This window comes from Eumetopias jubatus, unplaced genomic scaffold, assembly GCF_037043125.1.
Source record: "Eumetopias jubatus isolate StellerSeaLion01/CBP00866 unplaced genomic scaffold, mEumJub1_p1.0 scaffold_27, whole genome shotgun sequence".
Taxonomy (NCBI): domain Eukaryota; kingdom Metazoa; phylum Chordata; class Mammalia; order Carnivora; family Otariidae; genus Eumetopias; species Eumetopias jubatus.
The window spans coordinates 944,378-963,220 of record NW_028274833.1 but is presented as its reverse complement, the minus strand read 5'-3'; the positions used below and the strand labels follow the sequence as shown (position 1 = coordinate 963,220).

The 18,843-nt window shown below is 45.1% G+C and overlaps 1 protein-coding gene across 1 annotated transcript in view; it reads right to left on the bottom strand.

Annotated features, from left to right (window-relative positions):
- The window catches only part of LOC148162011 (ubiquitin carboxyl-terminal hydrolase 9X-like), a 111,584-nt gene that overhangs the window by 44,273 nt on the left and 48,468 nt on the right, over positions 1–18,843 (bottom strand).

Here is an 18,843-nt window from a genome sequence, read left to right as displayed (position 1 = left end):
CTATTTACAAATAACTCTATCACTAATGACTTTAAAATTCCATATTAGAAATAAAAACACCAAATACAAAACATTTAAGTCCTAAAATTAAAAAAAGACAACCCACAACTCAATTACAAAGTGGGCAAAGGACTTAAATAGACATTTTTCTAAAGAAGATACATTTGTCCATTAGCACATGAAAAGATGCTCAACATCACGGATTACTAGGGAAATGTAAATTACAATGAAACAGCACCTCACACCCATCAGCATGGCTATCAAAGACAAAAAAAAAAATATCAAGTGTTGGTGAAGATGTGGAGAAATTACAAATGTTGTGCATTGTTGGTAGAAAAGTAAAATGGTATAGTCACTATGGAAAACAGTACAGCAATTCCTCAAAAAATTAAAAATGGAATTACCACATCACCCAGCAATTCCAGGGGTAGGTATATACATACCCAAAAGAACTGAAAGCAGTCTCAAAAAGATATCTGTACACTTGTATTCATAGCAGCATTTTTATTCACAACAGCTAAAATGTGGAAGCAGTCCAAATTGTCGATCAATGAAGAAATGGATAAACAAAATGTGGCATATCTATACAATGGAGTATTTATTTACTTAAAAAGAAAGAAAATTCTGAAACATGTTACAATATGAATGAAACTCGAGTACAGTATGGTTAGTGAAATATGTCAGTCACTAAAAGACAACAAATACTGTATGATTTTACTCGTATGAAGTATCACAGCAGTCAAAATCATATAGACAGAAAGTAGAATGATGGATGCCAGGGCCTTCAGAGACTAGGAATGAGTTGTTACTGTCTAATGGGTATAGAGTAGACGTTTCTAAGAAAAAAAGAGCTCCAGAGACATACTGAATCCTGGTTATAGTTGCACAACATTACTGCTGTATTTAATACCAATGAACCATACACCTAAAAATAGTTAAGATGGTAAAGTTTATGTTGTGCATTTTAGCACAATAAAGAAAGGGAAAAATTTTGTTTTTATTTTTTAAACGATTTTGTGAGTGTTAATGATGAGATGACAGATGTTAGAATAACAAAAGATATTCAAACAGCCATACAAAGAGGTATTTCTATACACTACAGAAAAATAGAAACCTAAAAAATATAGAACATTCTTCAGGGCAGCAGGAAAATTAAGAAAGAAATGAAAAATGGAAGAGAACAAACAATATAATGAATAAAATAACAAGCTTAAACCCTAACGTATCAAAAATCACATTAAATATAAACGGTTTGGACATCCCAGTTATAAGGCTGAGCTTAAGAGAAACTACTAATATTATAAGATATAAAGTAGGTAGGGTGGAAGTAAAGAAATGCAAAAAGATATACAAACATTAAAGGAAAGCACAAGTGGCCAGAGTAATACCATGTAGAACAGATTTCAGAGAGAATATGTAACATTATATATTGAGTCAGTCTACCAACAAAACACAGCAATCCCAAATGCATACGCATCAAATAATGTGTATGCTACAAAATATGTTAAACAAAACCTGACAGAATTCAAAGGTGGAATAGGGAAATCCATAATTATAAGCAGAGACATCAACACCCATCTTTAAACAACTGACAGGGGCGCCTGGGTATTTCAGGTCATGATCTCAGGGTCCTGGGATCGAGTCCCGCATTGGCCTCCCTGCTCAGCAGGGAGTCTGCTTCTTCTTCTCCTTCTGCCTGCAGTTCCCCCTGCTTGTGCACACTCTCTCTCTGTCAAATGAATAAATAAAATCTTTTAAAAAATAAAAAAATAAACAACTGACAGTACTAGACAGAAAATCAGCAAAATACTGAACTTAACAGAAAACATTAAAGAACAGAATTTAATTGACAATTATAGAACCACTCTACCTATTTGCATCAGAATACACCTTCTTTTCAAAATAACCACAAAACAACATATACACAATGGACTATTATTCAGCCATAAAAGAGTGAAATTGTGCCATTTGTAACAACATGGATGGAGCTAGAGTATATATGCTAAGCAAAATAAGTCTTTCTCAGATAAGTATTATATGATTTCACTCATATGTTGAGGTTAAGAAATACAATGAATGATCGTAGGAGAAAAAAAGAGAGGCAAACCAAGAAATAGATTCTTAACTCTAGAGAACACAATGATGGTTATCAGAGGGGAGCTGGGTGAAGGTGTTAAACAGATGATGGGTAATAAGGAGGATACTTGTTATGATGAGCACCAGGTGTGATATGGAAGTGTTGAATCACCATATTATACAATGGAAACTAATAGTAACACCGAATGTAAACTATATTGTAATTAAAATAAAAACTTAATAAAAGATATATATACAACAGGAGAGGCCATTTTCTGGCCCATAAAACATCAACAAATCTGTTGGTGGAAATCAGACTAAGTATGTTTCTAGCCACAGTGGAATCAGACCTAACTATAACTCAGTAACAAAAAGATGACAGAAAAATTTCCTATTACTTGGAAACTAAAAAACATACTTTTATGTTGTTGAAAAGATATTTAAGAGATTAAAAAGATAATCAACTAAATGCAAATAAAATCACATATTCTGAAGTTTACATAAAATATATGGAATAATGAATGCATTGGTAAGAGGGAAATATATAGCACTAAATGCACAGACCAAAAACAGGGAAAGCTTAAATGAGTAATTCAAATTATTTTAAAAAGTTAAAAAGAGTACTTTTCTTTGCTCTAGAAAAAGAGCAAAGAAAGAGTGAGGCAAAAAGTAGGAAGGAAATACAAACAACAACAGCAAACAATAAAACCTAACAGAATTGAAAACAGAAACACAATAGAAAAAATTAATCAAAGAACTGGTTCTTTTGAAAGACCAGTAACCCAACAAATTTCTAGCAGAGTACACAAGGGAAAAACCAGAATGCACAAATTACCAACATTAAAAATAAAGAGATCTCACTATAGACATTATGAAGGATAATAGAGAATACGAAAAACAACTTTACATACATAACTGAAAAATTGTATGAAATGATCACCCATCACTAAAAAACACAAATTACTACAATTCAGCCAGCATAGACAATCTGAATAGAAGATAATGACTAGGAAGTTAAATTCATGATTCAAAAACCCCCCAAAACAAAAATCACCAGATCCAGGTGGTTTCACTAAAAAATTATACCTAACACTTAAAGTAACAATTAATTTCTTCCAGAAAACTGAGAAAAATACACAAAATTTATTTTATGAAGGAAAATATACCCTGATAAATATAAAAGAAAGAAAACTATAAACCATATATCCCTCATGAATACAATGTGAAATTCTTGAACACAGTATTAGTAAATGAAATTCAGCAACATAAAAAAAAATACATGATCAAGTGCAGTTTATCCAAGGATGCAACAGTTGAAAATAACTAATGTAACCTATCACCATTAACAAGTAAAGAATAAAAATTGTATACTCACATCAGTGTCAAATAAAACACCTCAAAAAATTCAACTCCATTCATTTAAAAAAAATCAGAAAATAGGAATGGAGGGGAACTTTCATAACCTGATAAAAGGAAGTTATAAAAAAATACTATCAATACTTAATAGTGAAACCCTAACACAATGATGTCTGCTCTAGCTATTTTTTTTAAGATTTTTTTATTTGTTTGACATAGAGAGACACAGTGAGAGAGGGAACACAAGCAGGGGGAGTGGGGGAGGAGAAGCAGGCCTCCACGGAGCAGGGAGCCCGATGTGGGGCTCGATCCCAGGACCCTGGGATCACGACCTGAGCTGAAGGCAGACACTTAACGACTGAGACACCCAGGCGCCCCTGCTCTAACTACTGCTATTCAATACTGTGTAGAACTGTGTGGTATTGGTCAAATGGAGTTTGTCATATAAATGTCTAACTGGGGTCCCTGACTGGCTCAGTTACTACAGCATGTGAGACTCTTGATCTCAAGGTAGTGTGTTCAAGCCCCTGTTGGGTGCAATTAAAAAAATAAGTATGTCCAATATTTGACAAAGACGGAAAAGTGAACTAATGTAAGCAATATAGAAGACCACCTTTCACTAAATGGTACTAGAACATTGGACATACACAGCAACAATAAACAAAAACTAAGAACGTACTCTGCAATCTAAGTCCTACATCTAAACAAAGGAAGCTTGGGGAGCCTGGGTGGCTCAGTCTGTTGAGCATCTGCCTTTGGCTCAGGTCAGGATTGGGCCCAGCATCAGGCTTCCTGATCAGTGGAGAGGCTGCTTCTCTCTTTCCCTCTGCTGCTCCCCCTGCTTGTGTGCTTGCTCTCTCTCTGTCAAATAAATTAGAAAAAAAAATCTTTAAACAAAGGAAGCTCGATATGGATCTCATGTAACAGCAAAATTGTAAAACTTTCTCAAAAAAAAGAACACAGGAGAAATTCTTTGGGATTTACAGATAGACAAGTTCCCAGTCTTGACACCGGAAGTGTGACACGTATAGGAAATAAACTGGACTTCATTAAAATTAAGAACTTTGCTGGTCAAAGATCCTATTAAAGAGGATGAAAAGACAATCTAAAGACTGGGAGAAAACATATGCATACCACATATCTAACAAACAACTGGCATGTGGAATACATAAAGAACTCTGTAGGGACGCCTGGGTGGCTCAGAAGCCTGCTTATCCCTCTACCTCTCCTCTGCTTGTGCTCTCTCACTCTGACAAATTAAAAAAAAAAAAAAAAGAACTCTGTAAATTCAATAATTAAAAAGCAAACAACCCACTTAGAAAATAAGCAAAACGCATGAACAGGTATTTCACCATTTCATGGAAAATGAGCACATGAAAGATGTTCAACATAACCGCCATTAACCAAATAAATATAAACGGAAACCATAAAGAAACTTTAACGTACACCTATCAGAATAAAAATATAATAAATACACTAAATTCTGAGAAGGATGTCAAAAAAATAGATTAATAGTAACTGTGGATGGGAATATAAAATATTACAGTCACCCTGTAAAACAGTTTGGCAGCTTCTGAAAAGCCTAAAAATATCCTCAACAAAATACAAAGAAATCCAGCAACATGTAAAGGATTTATACAAATTAAAGGATTATGTATAAAAGAATTATCCATCACAATAAGTTGGATTTATTACAGAAGAGGAAGACTATTTGGAATTCTTAATCTCAGGAAACAAACTGAGGGTTGCTGGAGTGGTGGTGGGGGAGGGATGGGGTGGCTGGATGATAGACATTGGGGAGGGTATGTGCCATGGTGAGTGCTGTGAATTGTGTAAGACTGTTGAATCACAGATCTGTACCTCTGAAACAAATAATACATTATATGCTATAAAAAATAAAAAGAAGAAGAAGATAGCAGGAGGGGAAGAATGCAGTGGGGGAGACAAACCATGAGAGATGATGGACTCTGAGAAACAAACTCAGGGTTCTAGAGGGGCGGGGGTGGGGGGATGGGTATTAAAGAGGGCACGTACTGCACGGAGCCCTGGGTGTTATACGCAAACAATGAATCGTGGAACACTATATCAAAACTAATGGTGTCATGTATGGTGATTAACGTAACACAATAATGAAAAAAAAAGGTTCAAAATGGGTTCAAAAGACCTGAATGTGAGACAGGAAACTGTCAAAATCCTCGAGGCAGCAACTGCTTTAACCTTGGCTGTAGCAAGTTCTTACTAGACACACCACCGGAGGCAAGGGAAACAAAAACAAAAATGAGCTACTGGGACTTCAACAAGCTAAAAACTTCTGCATAGCAACGGAAATAGTCAACAAAACTAAAAGGTAGCCTACAGAATGGGAGAAGATATTTGCAAACATATCTGATACAGGGTTAGTGTCCAAAATCTATAAAGAAGTTATCAAACTCAATGCCCCCAAAACAAACAATCCAGTTAAGAAATGGGCGAAAGACACGAATAGACACTTTTTCAAAGAAGACATCCAGATGGCTAATAGACACTTGAAAACATGCTCACCAGCACTCACCATCAGGGAAATACAAATGAAAACTACAATTAGATACCACCTCACACCTGCCAGAATGGCTCAAATCAACAACACAGGAAACTGCAGCTGTTGGCGAGGATGTAGACAAAGGGGAACCCTCTTGCAATGTTGGTGGGAATGCAAATTGGTGCATCCATTCTGGAGAACAGCATGGAGGTTCCTCCGAGTGTTAAAAATAGAATTACCCTACGACCCAGCAACTGAACTACTAGGTATTTATTCAAAGGATACAAAATTCAGATTTGAAGGGGAATATTCACCCTATAGTTTATGGCGGCATTATCAACGATAGCCAAACTATGGAAAGAGGTCAAATACCCATCGACTGATGAATGGACACACACAGTGGAATATTACTCAGCCATCAAAAAGTATAAAGCCTTGGGCACCTGGGTGGCTCAGTTGGTTAAGCGACTGCGTTCAGCTCTGGTCATGATCCTGGAGTCCCGCGATCGAGCCCCGCATTGGGCTCCCTGCTCAGCAGGGAGTCTGCTTCTCCCTCTGACCCTCTTCCCTCTCGTGCTCTCTATCTCTCATTCTCTCTCTCTCAAATAAATAAAATCTTTAAAAAAAAACATATGAAGCCTTGTCATTTGCAATGACGTGGGTGGAGCTGGAATGTATTATGCTGAGCGAACGAAGTCTGTCAGAGAAAGACAAGTACCCTATGGTCTCCCTCATTTGTGGAATTTAAGAAACAGAAAAAATGAACACATGGGAAGGGGGAAAGGAAAGAAGGAGAGAGGAAAGCAAATCACAAGAGACTCTTAATGATGGAGAACAAACTGAAGGTTGATGGAGGGAGGTGGTGGGGGGATGGGCTAGATGGGTGATGGGGACGAAGTTACGGCACTTGTGATGAGCACTGGGTGTTGTATGTAAGTAATGAATCACTGAGTTGTACTCCAGAAACGATTACTGCAGTGTATGTTCACCAACTAAGATTTAAATTTTAAAAAAAGAAGAAAAGGGGGAAAAATGCACAAGGAATTCAACACTCCAAAACTGAGTTATGCAATTTAAAACGGGGCAGAATTATGAATAAACATTTTTCCAAAGGGCTAGTTAATTCTTGAGAGACAGTGAAACAATTTAGGCTTGAGCACATCTTTCAAATGCAAACCAACTAAATCCAGAGCCCACTTTCCCAAGTGTTTCTTGCACTCTTACTCACTTCCCCCTGCCCTAAATATGCCAAGGCCAGGTGGCATTGGCCTTTCTCCAATTGGAGAAACCTCCATGCCCCAGAGTTTATTTAACTTACTCAAATCAGGCAAAGTAAACCTGCTTACAGTTTCACAGGAGCTTTTACACAGAAACACCGTAAAGACTCCTGCCCACATTTTCTCCTCTCCCCTCCTCTTGATCCTGATGCTTCCCTGGGAGAGCAATGGTCTTCTTCCCATCCCCCTGCACTATGGTGTGGCCCCTTCTTTGGAATAGGCAAGTATAAGAAATCTGTTTCATTGTCAATTATTTCGTAATCTGTTGGCCTCACCGTACCAATAAATAAATAAATTAGATAATAATAAAACCTGTTTTATTTTTTATTTTTTAAAAGATATTTATTTATTTATTTGACAGAGAGAGAAAGCAGGAGTGCACAGGCAGAGGGAGCAGCAGAGGGAGCGGGAGAGGGAGAAGCAGGCTCCCCGCTGAGCAGCGAGCCCGATGTGGGGCTACATCCCAGGACCCTGGGATCATGACCTAAGCCGAAGGCAGTCGCTTAACCAACTGAGCCACCCAGGTGCCCCTAAAACCTATGTTTTAAAACACAAATACCAAGAATGGATACATCCATGGGTATATTGGTGTTTGCCAGGGGCAAATTGGTTTTTGCCAGGGGCTGTGAGGAGATGAAATAGGGAGTGACTGGCTTATGGGCAGAGAGTTTACGTTTGTGGTGATGAAAATGTTTTGGAACTAGATACTGGTGGTATATGGTACAACACTATGAATGTATTAAATCCCTCTGAGTTGTATGCTTTAAAATGTTAATTATTGTTATGTGAATTTTGAATAAAAAAAGGAAAAAATAGAGGTGAAAATGTAATTTGAGGCAAGTTTACATATCTGACAACCTGCAAGTACAGACGCCTTTCATTCCCCTTTCTACCTTTGGATTATATAATCATGTACTTTGAAAACATAAATAAAGTTCTCAATGCATACTCCCTTGGATACATAAAATTTTCCTTACTGATAAAATGAGGCAATTAAGGAATCGGAAACAAAATTGTAAAAAATGTATTTATTTTTGGTCAAGATTTGGAACACACACCCATCCAGTCACTTTTAAGTATAGTTGTAAAACATATTTAAAAACTATTTCTGTAAAGCCAGTCAAGAACTGCTTGAGAGAAGAAGTATAAAAGTCATTCTTGCATATCTTGCAAATGTTCCAAGAAGTTTAGAAAATTTGGACTTGAACTGCTTGACTCATAGGTGGTACCCTGCTACTTGTATTTCAAGACAGCCATGTTGGCTTTGGTTAAGCAACCTCTTTCTTAAATGTTATAAAACATATAGTAGCTCATTGGAAAGTGCTAGAGTCAAAGGATAATGACTGCCATGCCATCCCACTGAATATCCTGCTTGCTTTTTTGGCACGTGATAAATGAAGCTTTACATTCCAAGGAAGGTATTTGAATGTATCAAGTGGTCCCCAAATCTCCAATGATCATTTAAATGAATTCAACCTATGCCAAACACCAAAAACAAAACAAAAACAAAAACAAAAACCATCTCTTGCACTTTGATTTTAAGATCCTCCAACCCCCTGGGTGCAATATTCTAATGTCTCCTCTCCATTGTATGTATTTCCAGCCCAGAGATAAATCAAGTAATTCATGAGTAAACTTCAGGTTTTAATAAGATGACAGTTTTTTTCCAGATCAAATAATGTGCTCAATTCTGTATGACTAGCTTTTTAATTTTTTATTTTAATTTTTTTGATTCATTGATTGGTGTGTTTCAGTACTAGAAATTAAATATGGACTTTTAAGCTTTTGAGGGGAATTTATTCACTAGTTCCATTTTTGTGTTTTCCCCAAGAACCTATATATTTTAATGGAAAGGCAGGCCAGTATTTTCAAAAATTATTCACACATGTGTACTTCCACAAACATACTCAGCCTCTTATGCCCTGCTTTTATTTCAATTATTCATAAAAATTTCCACAAAGCATTTTCAAGCATCAGTTTGAGGGACTCATAGCCCTGAAGGGGTTGACTGTCAACTAAATCCCTTAGAGATAGTTCATTAGAGAATTCAGCATCATTTTAAAGTCTTGATGTTTTCCTCTAGTATCCTTCATGCCTATGTATGACAAAGCACAGACGTTAGTGGAGAAACACTGTAATAATAACGAAAATAGGAGAGCAGAAGCTACATCAATGTCTGTATATTTTTATTAGATGAGTATAGAGACTTCTCATGACCTGATGTGACAAAAATGATGGATAAAACTATAACATTGAACTATAGACTCCTGTTAAAATTTAAAATATTCTTGTAAGCTCTTGGTTTTCTATAAATATTTGGTACAATATGCATCTAAATAGTCAAATATTTTTACTATGTTATATATAACACCAGTAAAATTTCCTTCAAAATTTTTTATTGTTATGTTAATCACCATACATTACATCATTATTTTTTGATATAGTATTCCATGATTCATTGTTTGTGTATAACACCCAGTGCTCCATGCAGAACGTGCCCTCTTTAATACCCATCACCAGGCTAACCCATCCCCCACCCCCCTCCCCTCTAGAACCCTCAGTTTGTTTTTTAGCGTCCATCGACTCTCATGGTTCATCTCCCCCTCCAATTTCCCCCCGTTCATTCTTCCCCTCCTGCTATCCCCTTCTTTTTTTTTTCTTAACATATATTGCATTATTTGTTTTAGAGGTACAGATCTGTGATTGAACAGTGTTGAACAATTCACAGGGCTCACTATAGCACATACCCTCCCCAATGTCTACCACCCAGCCAACCCATTCCTCCCACCCCCCACCACACCAGCAACCCTCAGTTTGTTTCCTGAGATTAAGAATTCCTCATATCGGTGAGGTCATATGATACATGTCTTTCTCTGACTGACTTATTTCCCTCAGCATAACACCCTCCACTTCCATCCACGTCATTGCAAATGGCAAGATCTCATTGCTTTTGATGGCTGCATAATATTCCATTGTATATATATACACCACATTTCTTGATCCATTCATCTGTCGATGGACATGACTTGACTCTTTCCACAGTTTGGCTATTGTGGACATTGCTGCTATAAACGTCGGGGTGCACATACCCCTTTGGATCACTACATTTGTATCTTTGGGATACATACCCAGTAGTGCAATTGCTGGATCGTATGGTAGCTCTATTTTCAACTTTTTGAGGAAGCTCCATACTGTTTTCCAGATTGGTCGCACCAGCTTGCATTCCCACCAACAGTGTAGGAGGGTTCCCCTTTCTCCGCATCCCTGCCGACATCTGTCGTTTCCTGACTTGTTAATTTTAGCCATTCTGACTGGTGTGAGGTGGTATCTCATTGAGGTTTTGATTTGGATTTCCCTGATGCCAAGCAATGTTGAGCACTTTTTCATGTGTCCGTTGGCCATTTGGATGTCTTCTTTGGAAAAATGTCTGCTCATGTCTTCTGCCTGTTTCTTGATTGGATCATTTGTTCTTTGGGTGTTGAGTTTGATAAGTTCTTTATAGATTTTGGATGCTAGCCCTTTATCTGATATGTCATTTGCAAATATCTTCTCAAAGTCTGTCAGTTGTCTTTTGGTTTTGTAGACTGTTTCTTTTGCTGTGCAAAAGCTTTTTATCTTGATGAAGTCCCAATAGTTCATTTTTGCCCTTGCTTCCCTTGCCTTGGCGATGTTTCTAGGAAGAAATTGCTGAGGCTGAGGTCGAAGAGGTTGCTGCCTGTGTTCTCCTTTAGGATTTTGATCGACTCCTGTATCACATTTAGGTCTTTCAAAAATTTTGAGTCTGTTTTGTGTGTTGTGTAAGGAAATGATCCAGTATCATTCTTCTGCATGTGGCTGTCCGATTTTCCCAACACCATTTTTTGAAGAGACTGTCTTTTTTCCATTGGACAGTCTCTCCTGCTTTGTCAAAGATGAGTTGATCACAGAGTTGAGGGTCCATTTTTGGGCTCCCTATTCTGTTCCATTGATCTATGCATCTGTTTTTGTGCTAGTACCATATTTTCTTGATGATGACAGCTTTGTAATAGAGCTGGAAGTCTGGAATTGTGAAGCCGCCAGCTTCGCTCTTCTTTTTCAGCATTCCTCTGGCTATTTGGAGTCTTTTCTGGTTCCATACAAATTTTAGGATTATTTGTTCCATTTCTGTGAAAAAAGTGGATGATGGGGATTGCATTAAATGTGTAGATTGCTCGAGGGAGCATTGACATCTTCACAAAATTTGTTCTTCCCATCCATGATCATGGAACGTTTTTCCATTTCTTTGTGTCCTCCTCAATATCTTTCATGAGTATTTTATAGTTTTCTGAGCACAGATCCTTTGCCTCTTGGGTTAGATTTATTCCTAGGTATCTTATGGTTTGTATCTTGTAAATGGGATGGACTCCTTAATTTCTCTCTCTTCTGTCTTGTTGGTGTATAGAAATGCCACTGATTTCTGTGCATTGATTATATATCCTGCCACTTTACTGAATTCCTGTATGAGTTGTAGCAGTTTTAGGGTGGAATCTTTTGGGTTTTCAACATAAAGAAATATATCATCTGCAAAGAGTGAGAACTGCATAGTTCCCTTCCTTGATTTCATTTGATTTAGCTTCTCTGTGTCTCACAGGCATGTGCTGTGAACTTCCCAACACACAAACACACACAATTTTGTACATGTAATCCCACACCCACATCATACACAACCCTTCTCCAGTACAGAAGAATACAAAATTGGCCCCCAAAACATACACAAACACGCACACACACACACACACACACACGATGCATAGTGCTGAGAAAAACTCAAGGAACACACAGTCCTCACTACACAGGCATACACCACTCTTCCTGCACCGACAGACACGCACACACACACGAGCCCATGCCAACACATATACATGCAATGCACACAGAGCCACACTTGTTTTCGACACACAGGTGTGCACACATGACCACCCAAATACACACACACGTGATAAAGCAACACACACACACAAAGCACACACAGTCTCCAACACAGAGGCATAAAAAGGTGGCTACAGACGTGCGCATACCCACCCCCCCACACATACAAAAACCGAAAGGCCTACAAACCCGCAGACACACAACAACCCCCTTGCGCACACAAGCACACATACACTCAACACTCACATGGAAGTTCTCTGACACACGTCCATACATACATGGCCCTGCAGAAAGTCACACATCCTGAGGCGCCTGAAAACACACATAAACGCCATACATCCATGGACTAGCACACACAGCCATGCAGATTTCTCTTCGCATGCACACACACGTTCAGGTGCACTGGGAAACACACACACTACGCAACACACACACGGTCCCCGCACACAGGCACTCACACTTCTCCACCCAAGCACAGACATGCTCCACCCATGCGCGGACAAAGACACACTCAGGAAACACACACCCCACACATAGGATCTCCAGTGCACAGGAATGCACACTTGACAGGAACACACACTGACGTGCACAAGAAACACACACTCACACACACTCACACAAGACTGGGAAGCACACACTACTGCCAGCACATAGGCATGCACACATGGCCACACACATACACACATATGCACTCAGGCAAACACGCACACACATGAAATAGAAACACACATGGTGCCCGCACACAGGTATATGCACTTGGCCGCACACGCACACACAAACACATGCCCATCCGTGTGCAGACACTCAGGGAACACCCGCCAACTCTCAAGGTCTGTGGCACACAAACATGCACACTTGGCCACACTCACCAACACATACGGGGGCATGCAACCACGGAACACATAAACACCCAGGATCCCGACACAGTGGCACACAAAAGTGGCCTCGCAAACACACACACCCGTGCACCTGCAAACACACCCTCCCAATACACACACCAAGACTCATGTTCTCCGGTCCACAGGCATGCACTCTTGCCACACTACACGTGCACATGCAAACTCACACACACTGCACAAACAACATGAATCCTGGCACAGAGGCATGCTCAGGTGCCTGCATGTGAGAGCCGACTCACACACACGCAGAAGTCCCTCACAAACAGCCCACTTACAAAGCCGCAGTGCCTTCCACCACTCACAACTGCCTTCCCTCACACGTTCTTGGAACTGTCCCCTGTGGGTGAGTGTTCTGACGCATGATGACGAGGGTCCTCAGGGACCGTGAGGGATGGCCTCCTCCTTCTTCCTCCGGGGACTCGTGGGTTTTGTGGTGCTCCTGACCAGACGCATGCATGGGAGCGCATCACAGCAGTGCGGAGCCCGCATCCGGGAGCAAGGGTACTGGGCCAAGCTCCCTAAGCAGTGTCAACGCGCTGGGACCTGGAGCCAGAAGCCACAAGGGTCCCGCTCGCCTGGACCCTTCCCCACCTGTGTGCCCTGCCCTGAAGAATAAGGCACCCATGGACAGTGGTCTGACTTTTCCGCCCTCTTCTTGTGCCTGCCTCAGCTGTCCTCATACCATGCCCTGCCCTGCCCTGTCCCCATGCTGAACATCACTGCCACACAGGCAATCCCACACGTCCGGGTTTTGGGGGCCCCACCAGGCAGACTGCCTCCTTGCCATGTCCTGGATCCAAGGACAAACCCACACACAGATGCAAAGCCCTTCTCAACTTGTTTTTGTCCTCTTTCCTGTCCCTACAGATACCTGCAGGATACTCTGTAGAGCTGCCGCTGGTGATCCTTTCCCCCATTTCTGTCCAGTGCAGGCAAAGGACCCGTAGACTCGCCCACAAATCTCTCACAGCGGTGCACGCCTCCTTGACTTCTTGTGGTTGGTCACACTCTGAAGCTCTGCAGGGTCTACATCCTACAGCTGCTGTGCCCCGGGCGCGCACAGACACACACACACACACACACACACACACACACACACACAAACACACACACAGACCCAAACACGTTAGGGATTCATGAAATTGCATAATGCCAAGGATAGCCAAGGTGGGTTAAGGGCATCCCCTGTCCTCATGGGATACTGTTCCTCCTCAACTAGAGACTCAGGAGCCTCCAGCCCATGGCCCAGTGCCATTCCCAAGTATGGCCATGTGGCTGTGGGAGGCCAGGCGGTGGTCGGGAACATGGAGGGAAGTGGGGGATACTTGGCACAGCAGCAGGATGGGACAAGGGAGCCCCACTCCCAAAGACTGGCAGGCCATACCCAACTGAACAAGCGGCCGGAGTCCTGACAGAGGGGCCAAAGTGCACGGGTGACATTTCCGAGAAACAGGGTGGAGAAGCTTCGCCTCCCCCGCCTGACTTGGGATGTTCCGGCTGCCAGCCTGGTGGGCCTGAACTTGCGCACGTGGACGCACCCCACTTGATGTGTGCCTGAGTTCCCCCAGGTTCACTTCTCACCCTGCCACCTGCTCCATGGGCCAACTGGGGCCCAGGCTCCTCTGGGCCTCAGGTTACCCACCACTAATCTGCCTGTCCCCTGGTACCTTCCACACACACACACACACACGTCAGGACCCAGCATCCCTGGCTCCTCACCAACAGGCCCTCCTCTCAGTTCATTCCCATCAGCTGCCTTCCTGGCTCTAGTAGTACTGCAGGGGATTGGGCCACAGGTCCTCCATGATGACCTGGTAGGAGAAACTGGCCTGCAGAGAATGGGGCCCGGGGCCCTTTCCCAAGCAGCTGGGGCTCGGGCATCACCCTGGCTGACGAAGGCCTCAGGGGCGCAACCTCAATGATCCTGTTAGAGCCTGGGCAGCTGGGGTAACACAAGTAGATGAAAAATTTATGGCTGTTGGTGTCGTGCCTGCACCTGACAGTTCCAACTTCACAGACCCAGAAACACTGGCCTGGAGTAGAACGAGTTGCCCTTGATCCTTCAGGAAGGGAAAATTTAGGAGAGGCTCTCCACGGCCTAGGACTTGCGCCCTCTCGCCTTCTCTCCCTCTCAACCTCCCAGCCCGTCTCCCTCCTGGGCCTGGTCCGCCCCACGCTGGGGACCCTGCGCACTTCCCCTCCTGCTACCAAGTGCCCCCCCCCACCCGCCCCCCGCATCCTCGAAGCTCAAGCCCACTCCCACCGGCAATGCTAAGCCGATACACCTTAACGATCACTTTGTTCTGGAACTAGGGGTTGCTCCCAAAGGAAAACATCAACCTGAAGTGGTATTTGGGATGGCCCAGTACCTCCACCTGCCCCGCCGAAGAAAGAGGAGGGGAAGGGGGAACGTGTCTTCTAGGTGCCCCGAGGTGTTTGCCTGGCTGCGGCACTGAACCACTCTGCCGGGCCCCCTCCTGCTCAAACCCCATGCCCACCGGGCCTCCCCCAGCCTCCGTCTCCCAGGACTGACCTCCAAATTGGTCATGTAGCTGAGCATGTCTCTGTCCTGGTCACCCGTCACGGCTGATATCTTGGGGTGTTTCAGGATCTGCCTTGGGTCAAGGAGCCTCGCCGGCACATGCTACGGAAAGAGAGCCAGGAGCCACCCGGTCCTTCCCGGCTGAGAGCAAGCTACCGAAGTTGCAAAAGTGCAGAAATGCCAAGCACTGCCGCCCTCCCAACCTCGTCAGCTCCTGCCCTTTGTTCCCACCTGCTCCACCCTGGGGAGTCCCTTGGCTTCCAGCACCTCTGAGGCTGCCTGCCCCCAACAGGGCAAGGCCGAGGGCCTGGCGGCTCGCTGCTCCCACGTCCCCCTGTCCTGTGCATGTGGCCTGCAGGCAGTCACTGCTTTGGATGGCTGAATGTGCTCTGTCCCACGCTGAAGGCTGTGTTTGCTTGTGTGTGTGCCTGAAGCCCCGTGACTTTGAGGGGCCTCCTGTGCCCAGGAGGGGGCCGCTCGGGTCACCTGGAGCACGGCTGCGCACCCACGGCCCAAAGGGTGGTGCTGGCAGAGTCAGCGAGTGAGGGAGGGAAAGCGGTAGGTGGGGGCAGGGGGAAAGCCAAAGAGAGAGAGGGACAGAGAGACCCCACACCAGGAGGAAGGGACACAGAGGGAGGGCAGAGACGACAGGGGGAGAGGGTGGGCGAGGACACAGAGGGGGAGAGACAGGCAGGGAGGAAAGGTGCGGGTAGGCACCTGGGCCTGGGGCCCCGGCCTGGCTGTGTGGGGCCTGTGGAGACAGAGTTTGCAGCACCCCGGCAGCGCCGTGTCTGGGTTCCCGCGGTCTGCCGAAGCGAGGCGGCCCGCTGCCTGGCTTGGCAACCCGCGTGCAGATGACATTGTGGGTCTGCCCTGAACTCTTTGGAAAACCATGTAGGCTCTGAAGGACAGGGAAGGGGGGAGGGCAGCCTCTCCGTCTGCCCCATGTACCCAGCAAACGTTTCCTTCCAATATCTGCTCTGAGCCAAGCGGGCTTTGTGCTACACTACTTGTTGAAGCGAGTTGACCCGTGTTCCCTGAACCCCGCAAGGCTGTTGTGATGCTGCATCCCCAAAGTTTCGGCCCACATTTTCTGCACAGACACAGTCTGGACAGGTCTCAGCCCCTGTGTTCTCACCCCTGCCATGCTCCACCTTCCTCTGAGGTCATTTTAGGGATCGTGGGCCCACTCCCACACCGGAAGGGGGCAAAGAGCCCTTCCCACCAGTGCTCATGGCCGTGGCCGTGGCTCTGCTGCTGCCCTCCTCCCGGTGCTCCTCCACAGCAGCCAATCCCCACCAGTCAGAGGAAGGATACGGCCTGGGCACAGAAGCCAGAGATGCACTGGATGATGGCCCTCCAACAAACCAAGTGAGAACTCCGCTTCTGATTCATCCTGCAATTACGCCGCAAGTAGGCCCTGGTAGCTTGGGCATTGACAGATGTGAGTGCTAAATGAACAACATCCCTTGCTGCAAGAGGGGCCCCGGCTGTCCTGGGACCCGGCACTGGCTCTTCCCTCAGCAGCTCCTGCAGCTTCTCTCCTGCTCGGGTCACGCCAACACCTTGATTTCCGCTGCCACGACCTCCACCACCGCCATGATATCCTCCACCACGACGACCAACTCCTCCCCAGGCCGGCCTTACTTGTGCGCTGCTGGGCCTCAGCCTCCTGCACAGGCTGTGCTGCCATCCCCCCTCATGTAGGGCCTGCCGCACCCCTGCCATGCCCAAGGCTCCAGTCTCCCTGGGGGCCCCTGCCTCCTCACAGCCCCCTCCACGTACTAAGGTGTTCCAGGATTCCGGGGCAGATGGAATGGTCTGGAGGTGTGAGCACGCGACTCCCGCAAGCAGGCGGCAAATATAGTTCTGGCACCAAGGCCTAGGTTGGGGACCTATCAGAGGCTGCGCGCCCCACAGAATGCATGCACAGAATGGTTTGGGGCCCGGTGGCTTCTGGGTCGTGGGGGCGTACACTCCTGGCACGCGGCCTTGGCTGGATGGAACCCCATGTCAAGCCTAGGATGCTGACTGGACCCCGGAAACACCCAGTGGCAAGGTGGTGGTTGGGGCCTTAGCCGGCCCTGCCCCGCACCCCAGCAGGAGCAAGCCAGCCGACCAGCCAACGAGCCTGCCCGTGGCAGCTTGCAACACAAGACGCTCCGTCTCTGTTGGTGAAGGTGTTCGTGCTGCCTGTACCCTGGCTGCCATCCTCAGCTCCATGCAAGCCGGCATTCCAAAGAGTGGGCACTGAGGTCACCGAGACTCAGGACACTGTGTGCACCACGAGGAAGCCTGGTCGAGTGTGCGTGGAAATGGTCAGCCCAGGCCCTGGAGTATTCATAGTGCGATTCCAGGAGACAGAGGCCCTGAAACCGTCTGCCTGCTCAGGGGAAATGTGCGGCTACAGGTTGTCCCAGCGCATGCCCTTTGCTGGTCAGGATATGAGCGATGAAGCGTGCTCTGTCCACCGGTCCGCCTGGCCTTTCCTCATGCTCTCCTCTCCGTCCTCCTCTCTGACTTTCTCTTCTGGCGCTCTTTCTCTGACCTCTCTGGCCACACGGCCTCTGGAACATAAAGGCTTCCGGAAGGAAGATGCAAATGCGTCTCTGAGCAGCTCCTCTCCCGGGAAATCAAAGCCCTCTCCCCCTTTGGGACCAGCAGCCAGGCTGGTGAGCCTTGAAAAGTTGTCAAGCTGGGTGCCCATACAAACCCACATTCACACGCTCACACAGACACGCAGTGTGTTTGGCATGGAGGAAGGGGGGACGCATGCTTTTCCCAGAGCCAAGAGAATACACGCAAGTGGACCCTGATGCCCTGACTGAAGAGGAAGCCTGGGTGAACCCTTGGAGAGGGCGGCAGGAGGATGCTGATCGCCGACTCGGTGACCTCAGTGCCCACTCTTTGGAAGGCCAGGTGGCAAGGAACTGAGGACGGCACCAGGGGACAGGCAGCACATACGCCTTCACCACCAGAGACGGAGCGTCTCGTGTTGCATTCTGCCAACAGCATGAATGCCCCAGGAAAGGGTTCCTGGCTTGGCTGGCCTGCAGAGGAGAATGCATCCACTCTCAACTTCCCTGCTCAGGCCAGCCGGTTGAGACCGTGAGTGGCACATCAAGCCGGGCCATCAGGTCCTCAGAGCTGGCCCACAAATGTGGTGATAGAATGCCCAAGTGTGGTTTTGAGCCAGCAAAGTAGGCTTGAGGCTGTTTTACTGGCACCAATGCAAGCCAGTCTCTCCAGGCATCTTCGACAAGCAGGGTCTTCTTGCTTGGCCCCTAC